Raw genomic sequence first — 11,813 nt, forward strand, 5'->3', positions numbered from 1 at the left:
CAAAAAACTAATTCGGAAATGACACTACACTTTTATGGAACATTCCGAACCCATTTTTTTGCAGACCTGTGTAATGATTAAGACTGTGACTATGACTATGCTAATTTTGACTTGACTATGACTAAAATAGTGGCTGTAGCTATTTTTATGATTATAACTTTGACTATGACTGTCGTAATGCCTGCTACTGTAACCTTGACTATTATAATCTTAACTATGACCGCCGTAGCGACTACGACTTTGATTACATGTCAATGACATTGGCCTTAACTCTAACAATGATTAAGATGATAACTATGACTAAGAAATGACTACAGGTTAGACTATTTCTATGATACTAACTTTTAATATGACTGTCGTTGTGACTCTAACTATGATTACATTCGGCTATGTCAATGACTTTGACTGTCACTATAACTACGACCAGCACTTGAATGCAAGCATGCATCGCCATATCAAGCTTGATACCGCACGAGCTTAGAAATTTTTTTGTCGTTTTTTATTCGTTTTAAATTAGATGTGCAGAGAGCTTAAAGTCTCTAACCAATCAACCACATTGACATGCTCTAGCATTTCATATAAAATAATTTTTTCTTCCTACTGTTGTTCTAGTTTTTTATCGCTTTTACAATAAGTACTGCTACTTTTAGGTTACTTGTGCAAGAAAGAACTTGAACTTCGGGAATTTTGCCATCAATTTTCGAATTAGGCGCAAGTGACAAGTGCCGCTTAAAGTTAGCAAATGTATTTAAGTGAGGGAGTGTGTATGTCAATTAATAAATTGAAAGGGAAACGCTAATTTTAGACGGAAATGAATCTCAGTTGTCAGAGATGAAATAAATACTTTCTATTTCGAACTGAAAATGCACGAATTGGATTTTTATTTGTAAGTTGGAAAAGTTCGGAAAGTAATGATTTATTTTGGGGACGCTACTCTACGTTCTAAATAGTAAAATGCACAAGGAGTTGTCGACAGTGGTAATTTGTTGTGAGTCTTTAAGTAGTTGGTTCATTCTTTTTCACAAGTGCTACGGTAGACACAATGATGCTCCATGCAACACAGCTCCCCAAAGTAAACCATTTTTTCACCCTATATTCAAAATCAGTCTTGTTTGTTTGCGTTACACAACTTAGAAACAACAATCAGTGCTGAACAAATTACTTGGGTGATTTAAAAAGTGGAGAATCGATATTAATTATGACAAGATAGTCGCAGTTATCTAGGTAGGTAGGAAAGTCAGATGGCAAGAGTTCCACAGGTATACTACCAAGTAGCACTAGGTGCCGTTGCGATAGCATAATGCAGACCCCTACCTGCAAAAACTTACAAAACTTAAAGGAAGAAAAAGCATCTACAGCTATCCAGTGCTATTGATGAAGAAGAGTAAAGGGATGTAGGCTGGAAAACCTCAAGAAAGCGTTCAACAGTTTTGTTTTCCGTAGGATTCCCACAGCTTCTGCAATGGGTATTGCACAGAAGTTTTGGCTTTTTCGCATGAGTTTCACTTACTCAGTGACAGGAGAATACCGCTATAAGTTTGGGAATGAAATGGCGGGGGATACCTGGAATTCTAAGCGTTCTGCTTCTGTCGTACTAAAGTAAATGTGTTTTTTAAAGAGCAAGCGATAAGAAAGAAATTGTGGAGTTTCCATTTAACAAAAGTCAAGGCGACACCGATATCCGATATGGGACAACTAAAACCGGTTTTGTCAACCCCTTCCTGGCAGCTGATTGGCAGTTTTATTTCCCTGGAACCCACATAAGAAAAAGTTTCCTGCATGTTTGAGACGTTTGATCTCCTCCTTACAGACGAGAGCTGCAGCATGGCGACGACAGGGTCTTATTTCTAGCTCGACTAGCGGAAAAGATATTTATGTTTCGCCCCAATAGTGATTCGTAAGCATTTTGCATGCCTGCAGGAACACATCTGCTTGAAAAACAATACTAGTTTTCGGCCGTTTACTGGAGATTGAAATATTGGCGGATTTAGAAAAAACCCGCGTTTTAATTTTAGATTCCATCTTGGATCCGTTGATGAAACCTGAGGTACATATGCTCATGCAGACTATTTTCTCCTTCCAAGTCAGTCTGCTTGGAAAGATAGGTCTAGCACAACCATCAAAACCCAGTTTGTGGATGGAGAGATCTGTACGAAGTACAGAGAAGGAATGAGAAATCTGCCTTAAAATGTTGGCATGTCCTACAGGAGATTGTCTCCAGAGGCCAATCTCTTTGAATCTAATAGCACTCTGAGCAGCAAAACCACTTTCGACGCAAAGCTAACTTGGAAAGTCTACATTATAAAATAACGAAATAAGCTTAAAAATGGCTTTAGACAACTTTACTGGCTCCTCGAAAGATAATCAAAATTAAATGATAAATACACAATAAATTTCTAATAAGTAGATAAGATTAAAATTATGCCAATTTAGAAAAATGGCAAAGCAGTTGACGTATATCCAAAACCAAACTGCAGATATTACAAAGGACTCCCAGTCTAAAATCCTTCGCACAGTTGCTCATGCTTCGTGATATTATGAAGCAAACACAATAGAAGAAGTGAAACGTAACGTATGCACAATTCACATCAATCGACTACTGTCAAACACAAATTCCTTGATGAGGTTGCTTCTCTTATGGGAAAATCTAAGTCAACAAAGACCGAAACGAAAAAATCCATCGTAATTAGGTAATATTTAAATAACTTGCCAATGTTGATGAATGAATTATTTTCGAATTTCGATTGTTCGATTTGTATGGCTAGTAAAATATTGCCTCTTCCGTAAATATTTATTGTCAATAATATTTTCATTTACATATCTGGGAATTTTTTAAACCAAAATTATAGGGTAATGGTCCTAAATTTGTAGCCCTATAACATTTACATATTGTCTCCCGACAGTTGCTTGACAGCATCAGAGCTAAGAATTAAGGCAGTTGAATTCTTTCGTGAGTTTCGAAGCCTATTTTGCTCATGCAATAGAAAACAAAGTGATCCAGGTCAGACGCCATAGCCGACTGGGTTGGTGCGTGATTGGCATTCGGAAGCGTGAAGGCTCGAATCAAACAGCAAAAATATAGAAATGTTAGCTAATAGCGCTCGCAGGCTAGTGTATTTCTGCCGTTCGAGGTCGACTAAGTAGTGTAGGTAATCATTAGTGTTAAATTCACAGAGTTCAACCTATCGATAAGCAGTAATGGAAGAATAAAATTCGGCCAGCCATCTGCAACGGAAAAATTTAAAAAATAGTTCATAGAAAATAGTGATAGTTATGTGAGAACAATTCGTCGAAGACTTCAGTATGCGAGTTTAAGAGCTCGGAATTTTATCAAAAAGCTACTTTTCGTACGAAAATGTATCAAAAAGATGCCAATCCCGCCAAAAAACACCAAAATTGGACTACAAATGATTGACCACATTGGTTACTTCAGCTACTGAGCAGAACTACGTTTTTGATAGTAAATACGTATAGGGTCATTCAAGGGCGATGCAGACCTTTTACCGCATTTAATATACTATTATTTTTATTACGTTTTATTTATTTAGTCTGACTATTGACTTAGTGGTGATATAAACTACTTATTAATAAAATAAGAAATAAAACGTAAAATTGATCACCCTTTATGAAAAGAACTAAAGGGTTTTCCAATAAGAGTTGTTATTTTGATATTGAAAGAAAAATGTCATTTTTTAACATAAATCATCGGATGTTTATTTCATTATAAAGACGAACGTATGCCGTTAATAGTGGAAAATAACATTAGGCAAATGACCACCACAGCCACGCTACGCTTACAGGACAATATCCTTTTCATGAAATTTTCCATAACCGAATTGCAAATTGGCTGCACTATGTCGTCGATAGCCTCACGAATTCCATCTTTGAGGTCTTGAATCGACCCTAAGCTTCGGCTGCGGAAACGTTTATGCCAAACATAAGGCATTTAGTGATTCGACCATGTCGCAGAAAAATGTTTATACCTAAGTGCTACAAAGACTTCAAAGAGGGTCGAGAACGTGTTGATGACTTGGAGTGCTCCGGATGACCATCGACGTCAACAGATGACCAACACGTCAATAAAGTGAAGGAGTTAGTGCTCAAAAATCGTCGGTTAACTGTTAAAGACCTTACTGATATGATCGGAATATCAGAAGGATGTGTGAAAACCATTTTGAAAGACCATTTGGCCCTACGAAAAGTCAAATCTCGTTTGGTACCGAAAACTCTCAATTTCTTGGAAAAAAGTCGTCGCGTTGATGTGTGTGAAACAATGCTTTCAGACTATCAGGACAAGCTCAAATACATCACTAAGGGAGATGAGACTTGGATTTATGCTTACGACCCTGAAACAACCGACCAAGGCCAGACCGAAAAGAGCACGTCAAAGTCGTTCAAAAATAAAGGCCATGAAGACAGTTTTTTTCGATTTTCGTGGTGTGGTGCACTATAAATTCCTTCCACCTGGCCAAGCTGTTAATAAGGAATATTATTTGAGCGTTATGCGTAGTTTTCGTGAAGCAATTCGTCTAAAAAGACCAGAATTATGGGCCAACAACTCTTGGCTTTTGCATCACGTTAATGCACCGTCTCACACTGCACTCGTTCTTCCTGACCATTTCGCCAAAAAGTCCACGCATATCGTTCCGCAACCACCGTATTCGCCTGATTTGGCTCCGTGTGACTTCTGGCTATTCCCAAAACTCAAGAGACCACTCCGGGGAACGCGTTTCGAGTCGATTGAGGAGATAAAAGCTGAATCGAAGAAGGTGCTGATGGGGAACCGTTGGAAAATTCGTTGGCATAAGTGTATTTCATCGAGAGGGGATTATTTTGAAGGGGATGAAATTGATTTACAAGAATAAATAAAGATTTTTCATTTTACAACCAAATTCACCTTACTTTTTGCCCACAGTAGTAACACGGTCCGGAAACTTTTCCCGTAAAAGATCAATGGTTTCGTTGCTTGTGTGGCACGTAGCGCCGTCTTGTTGAAAGTAAACGTTGTCCAGATCAATACCATCCAATTCCGGCCATAAAAAATCGTTAATGATCTCTCGATAGCGATAGATAACACCTGTTATTGGAAAAACTTTAAAGAAATATTCATTCTTTCGACCCTTTCGATCATTTCGACCCATGAATTCAGGATAAGTGTCAAAATCGTATATTTCAAAAATAGTTGAGTTCTGGACATCATGTCTTGTAATCAAATTCATCAGAAATAGCCGTAATAATAATTTGATTAAGTATCTAGATGACTTTCCCGGTAACCCTGTCTACATTCGCCTGTATTCTTTAGAAACGAGATTAGTAATTAGTCGGATCAAATTAGCGCCGTTTACATAAAGCCTTTTTCCGTAAAGGTGAAAGCGTTCATGATGCTGAGAAAATGTAAAATATTATTAATATCTTTTTTACCTTTTATTAACTGTACTGGCATCACATTAACCTCTTCTTCATTTGTGTTGGTACCTTTTAATGCACATTGTCATCATTATTATCGGCAACAGCAACAACAACAACTTAAGTACGTTGCATCATCAACATAATGCAACCGTATACGAGTACACTCGTATTTCCATCCGCACAACCCTCGCATGCAGGGTTTCTGTTCGCTCACCTTCACCGTCTCGAATGGATACTCATTTCCTTTAAGCAATCATGCCGCATACAGTCAATGCCAATGGCAAACAATATAATGCAAAATTACACCTTTGTCCACACGCGCACTCACACACATACGTGCACACTCTTCATGCTGCTTCATAGTGTTTTATATTGTGCCTTCATATTTTTTAGCAACGCCATTATTGCTGTTGTCTGTTGTCTGTTGTCTGTTGTTGCCTGCTGCCAGCTACTTGCTTTGGTTGTCCGCTCACAGCTTGCAATTGCTTTCATGTCTCTTCCGTTTTGTTTAGTATTCCAATGGCGCTTGTTGCAAATGTTACGTGCAACAACAGCCACAATCTTTTCGTTACAAGAACAATAGCATTAGCAATAATAAGTTGGCGCTGTGCAACACTGACAACAATATTAGCATGCAATCTTCTTTATGACGATGGTGTTGTCTGCAAGGTTAGCTGCTCAGCCGTTACGCTGCTAAGCATTACACGCCAATGCGCGGCAGCAATAACAATTCGGAGAAAAAGATATCTCAGAGTAGAAGGGATGCATAAAAACATAAATATGTAATGTATTGTACGCCACGCGATGCATCTACTCGTTTGGCTATTCTTTTTTTTATAAGAATTTCCACCGCTTTTATTTTTGGTGATATTTTCTTCTCCGCAGGTAAATCTGTGGCATGCATTTTAATGTAAAAATATGTGTTAGTCTAAGCCAGCATTTGTGTTATTTACTCATCACACTACAACAACAATACTGAGGTGGAGGAGAGTATGTACACTTGTGTTCCTAATAATGGCAGCAGGACATATTGCAACTACATCTATACATACGTTATTATTATTTTTATTAGGCTACTGCCTACTGCAACCGAAATATAGATCTATGCCTGTGAAAAGCCTGCTGAGGTACCTTATACTTTAAGGCTTTTTTTAAATTTTTAGGAGGGATTATTGTTTTTCTGGGGTTTATTGTTCCATAGTTTATATGGAAGCACGGCAGTTCCACCAAGGTGTTGAAGCCATTGCCTGCCTAGTGCTGGACTTTAGCAAAGAATGTGTTTTGAAGTGAATTTTCAGTGAATTTTCAATGATGGTCTCAGAGATATATAAAAAAAAAAAAAATAATTGGCGCGTACACTTCTGTTAGGTGTTTGGCCGAGCTCCTCCTCTCATTTATGGTGTGCGCCTTGATGTTGTTCCACAAATGGAGGGACCTACAGTTTCAAGCCGACTCCGAACGGCAGATATTTTTTTGAGGAGCTTTTTTATGGCAGAAATACACTCGGAGGTTTGCCATTGCCTGCCGAGGGGCGACCGCTATTAGAGAAATGTTTTTATTAATTTTGCTTTCACCGAGATTCGAACCAACGACCTCTCTGTGAATTCCGAATGGTAATCACACACCAACCCATTCGGCTACGGCGGCCGCCAGAGATATATATATCAAGTTGTTTAAGTCATATATCAGGTTACAGTGCCCTGTAAAGTAACCAGTTAAAAGTCTTAGGTCTACTTTGCTAAGTGAAACTAGCTTATCAGAAATTCCTTTGGCCGGCGTTGGGAATTGTTTCGCTTGTCGCTAACCGATAGAGTTTCGCCAGTGTCCAACGAACTTCTTTTCCTCCCTCCTCCTGAGAAGTTCGTTGATGTGGCCCTTTGTGAGTCCACAAAAAGGCTCAGGATCAATTAGGGGCATGTTTGCCCTCTTTTTAGCTGGGTGGTCGGTCAACTATTTAATTTCCCTCGTGCCCTTCGTGTCCTGTTCCCTAGTACCTATGTTGAATAGGTTCAAGCAGTTATGTACCATTTTTGACGCGGTTGTAGTTGATAGAAGTGCTTTCAAAGCCGCCTGACTATCTGAAAGTATGTAAATGTGACTTCTTTTCATTCCTTCCACATTCCTTCACACATATCTCAATGGCACGTATTTCTGCCTGGAAGATTGTTGGGTAGAGACTGATTGGAATCAAGTTTTTTTAATTTAGGCCCATTCCCGCCCCTGTTCTACTATCTACTAATTTCGACCCATCAGTGTACCATATCTGGGATCCGGATTTGAAGGTGAAAGAATTATTTTCCAGGCCGTACGTTCAATAATGAGAAGTTGGAAGTCCCCGAAGATAATGGGTTTGGGAGATCATGTATCCACCCCATACAGAAAAGGAGTGTGTCGGAAGGTCTTTAGATATCCTTTAATTTCTCCACTGTTTACGTCTGACTTGCCTTTAAGTGCTAAGGCGCTCAGACGTGCTTCTTTTTCAATTAAGATTGGAAGCGGTGGTATGCTTAGGAGCACACCTAATGCGTCAGTTGTGCATGTTTTTAGTGCTCCTGTTATACCGACGCAGGGGAGGCGGTACAATTGGCTGAGTTTATTTACTGCTTTTCGTTGCTTAACTTTGGGAAACCATGCTATGGAAGCATAGGTGACTATAGGCTTAACAACTGTATTGAATATCTAATAATTCAATCTGGGGCTGAGTCACCATCTATTTCCGAAACGCATGGTGCAGGCATAGAATGCCCTCGTGGCTTTTGCAGTAACTTTTTCAAGATGAGAGTTCTAAATGAGCGTTTTGTCAAGGTTGTTATCAAGGTAGTTCGCTTCTCTGGAGAGTTGAAAAGTCGATTCATTTAGGAAAGGACATTTGATGTTTATGTTCCTTTTCGTATTGAACGACACTAGCGCAGTTTAGATGGGTTAATAGAGTGCCCTTTGTCGGTGCACCATTTGTTTATTATGTTGAGTGGTTATTGCATGCGTTTCGTGATGGCCTCCTCATGCCAGCCCACTATGTATACTATCAGGACATCAGCATAACCCTGAGTGTGGGATCCTAGACTGTTCAGTTTGTGGAGAAGTTCGTCTATTGCTAGTATCCACAGAAGAAAAGAGAGTATACCCCTCGCAAGCAACCTCTTACGGCCTTGATAGACTTACTCTTCCTCCTAATTCTGTACTGATCTTTCTGGATTCCAGCATCGATATAGTCCACCGAATGTTCAGTTTAGGTACGTCCTTTTGAGATAAGACATTGTTGATTGTCTCATAGGATGTATTATAGGAAGCACCTGTTATGTCAATAAAAGCGCAAAGTGCGGACTGTTTTGATTCAGTAGCTTTTTCAATAATAGTTACAAGACTGTGCATTGCAGTCCGTAGATTTACCTTGTTGATAGACAAAAAGAAATTTATGCAGTGGGAAATTGAGAATATAAATAAGTTTTAAAATTATGCTAAAGACATTCCAAATAATAATGATAACCTATTGTATAATCAAAAGAAAAATAAGTTTTAAACTCCTAGATAAATACAAACGTATGTTAGCATAATGCTAAATAATCTAATTTTATCATAACTTTGTAAACTCCTATGTTAAAATGATTTTGGGCAATAAATGAAATGAAATGAAATGATGCAGTGGGAAATAAACTAAGTTGATCTAAGATTTTTTCATTGTTTTGAGGAAAAATATACATAGTTCCAAACTTTGTACAGAATTGTAAAAAATTCAAAAAATCTCCATCAAAACTTCAAGCTTTTAAATTTTTAGACATGCAGTTTTATTCAATTTTGAAATGTAACGAAACGTTAGCTTGAAGTGCCTCAAAAATTTCATTAATTTTTGACAATTTTCTTGTTGACTGGATTATGCACTTTCTTCCATATAACAAACCGCCAGCAAAGAAAACAAAAGAAGAAAAAATGTCAAAAATCAAAGCGATCAAAAAATTAAATGCGCTATAAAAATGCAGTCTAGCGTCGAAAAAAAAGTTGAAAAGTCCACCATTGTATTTAAAGCTAATGTTGGAAGAATTCCGGCACCATACAAAATATTTCTTTTGATCGAATATCATTTAGTTTATGTATTTGTTATCCGATTTTAAGAAGAAAAATGTCATTATTCTAGCCCTTCATTCAATCAATCATTCAATAATTGGCGCATACACTTCCGGTAGGTGGTTTGCCGAGCTCCTCCTCCTATTTGTGGCTTGCGTTTTGATGTTGTTCTGCATATGGAGGGACCTACAGTTTCAAGCCGAAACGGCAAATGGTTATCGTGACAGAAATACTCTCCGAGAGTTGCCATGGCCTGCCGAGGGACGACCGCTATTAAAAAAAACTGTTTCTATTAATTGATGCTCATGCACGGAGAAAATATGTTTTCTTGAACCGAAATCCTTTCAACATAAGCTTTAAATTTAAAGGTGGACTTAAATATTATTTCAATATTATTATTTTTTTAATGACGGCCCATCTGGTTCGCTATACCATATATAAGTTCCTATGATTCCGCGAGGGCACAAAGGGCCACAACCTCCAGCTTCCTCCATCCGCTTCTGCCGGACGCCAGCCAATTTAGTTCGTTTCATCTTTTGTTTGTCCTTGCTATTTTCGTTTCTAAGGTTCTTCCCCTGCGGGTTTCAATCAATCGCAATAGTGGTGATGTCATTCGGATCTCTTCTTAAATTGTATGTATATCCATTCGCATTGTAGTCTGGTCCGTCATAGCCCATAAGTTTTGGTTAGATATGCTCTTAAGTCAGAATATGCGAAGTACTGTACGGAGCCAGCGGTTCACAAATACATGTAAGCGCTGCAGGTCTCTGGCTGCAAGATTTCAAGTTTCGCACCAGTACAATTGGGTGGACTTAGCATTATAGTTGAATATTTTAATTTTCGTGTTACGAGTGATCACAGATGGTTCCCAGTCATCTCTAAGAGAGCCCAAAGCCTGCTTCGCTTGACTTATGCGAGCAGTAATATCTTCTTTTGAGCCTTCCAAGTAGCAAAAGGAGCTGGCTTCTTCAAACGCAGTAACGTCGATTTTAAATTTGTGTCTACATATCGAATTTAAACGCATTACCTTTGTTTTGCCGGTATTTATTTCGAGGCCTACTTTCGCTGCTGTTTCTTTTACTAGCGTTAGTTTTTTCGACATTTCGGTAAATGTGTGTGTCATAAGGCATATGCCGTCGTTATAATTGAGATCTTCGAGTCGTTCATTCAGTCCCCATGTTATGCCACTTATTTCGTGCCTTGCCTTGCTCATAACACAGTCCAGCACAATGCTAAAAAGGAGTGGTGACAAAACACGACCTTGTCGAACGGCGGTCCCAATGTTTATTGGATCACTAAGCTCTTTTTTATGCCTCACACGGCAACTTGCGTTGTTGGTGTACAGTGCTTTTAAGAGCTTAATAATCTGGACTTCCTTCACACGCCACTGCACTCCAGATTGCGGCGAGGTTGATTGTATCGAATGCTTTTTGCAATTCGATGAAGATTAGATAGACTTTACAGTGGCTCCATTATAACTCGAATACTGTTGACTGTTGACGTGGTCGACACATGATCGCCCTGATCGGAAACCCTCCTGATCCGCCCTGAGTTTCGGTTGAAGCGATGCCGATAAACATTTACTGATAATTTGGGGTCCCTCTTTCAACTCATTAGGAACTTGACCTGTAGTCCAGAAGTATTCGATTAGTGGTCTGATTATGCGTGCGCTGAGTTAGTATTCCGCTTTTAGGAGTTCGCATGCAGGTAAAATATTTTTCCCAAGTATCAAGCTGGTTTTATGTCGTGGTAACGAAGTGATCGAAAGATTTTTTGAGTGGTCTATGAGCGATTTGAGCGTTCTTGTTAGTCAGCTTTTTTGTTACCCTGTAAAGACTGCATATTTAGAATTTTTATAAAAATTCTAATTAGTAAGTTTAAAATTTTGATATAACTCAATTGAATTCTGTTTTCTCTTTCATTTAGCACTAAATTTGAAACTAAGATTTATATGGAAACTTAAATTTATATGAACTATATTTTTGTATTGTACAAAAATAATTAAATATGAAAATAAAATTTTGCAATATGTGACGCTGCTATTATTGTTAACACTGGTGTATTGGTGCATTTTCTTGGTGTCCTGTTGGAAAAAATTGGAATTATGGATGAAGTTGCTGCAAACCTGCTGCTGTATTTACAGTATAAAATGGTTGGTTGATGTGCGTACGTCGAGTATTGCAAATGCACCTAAGTGTAAAAGCCTGTTTTAAGTTTAAGTAGAATAATTATTTATTCTGTTGTCTGTCCAAGTGCAGTCATCTTCTATTTTTATATAGCAAATATATTTTGTGTAACAAACAGCCACAGTAAAATAACTACATATAAACATTTTTTAAATT

The sequence above is a fragment of the Anastrepha ludens genome, chromosome 2, assembly GCF_028408465.1.
Source record: "Anastrepha ludens isolate Willacy chromosome 2, idAnaLude1.1, whole genome shotgun sequence".
Classification (NCBI taxonomy): domain Eukaryota; kingdom Metazoa; phylum Arthropoda; class Insecta; order Diptera; family Tephritidae; genus Anastrepha; species Anastrepha ludens.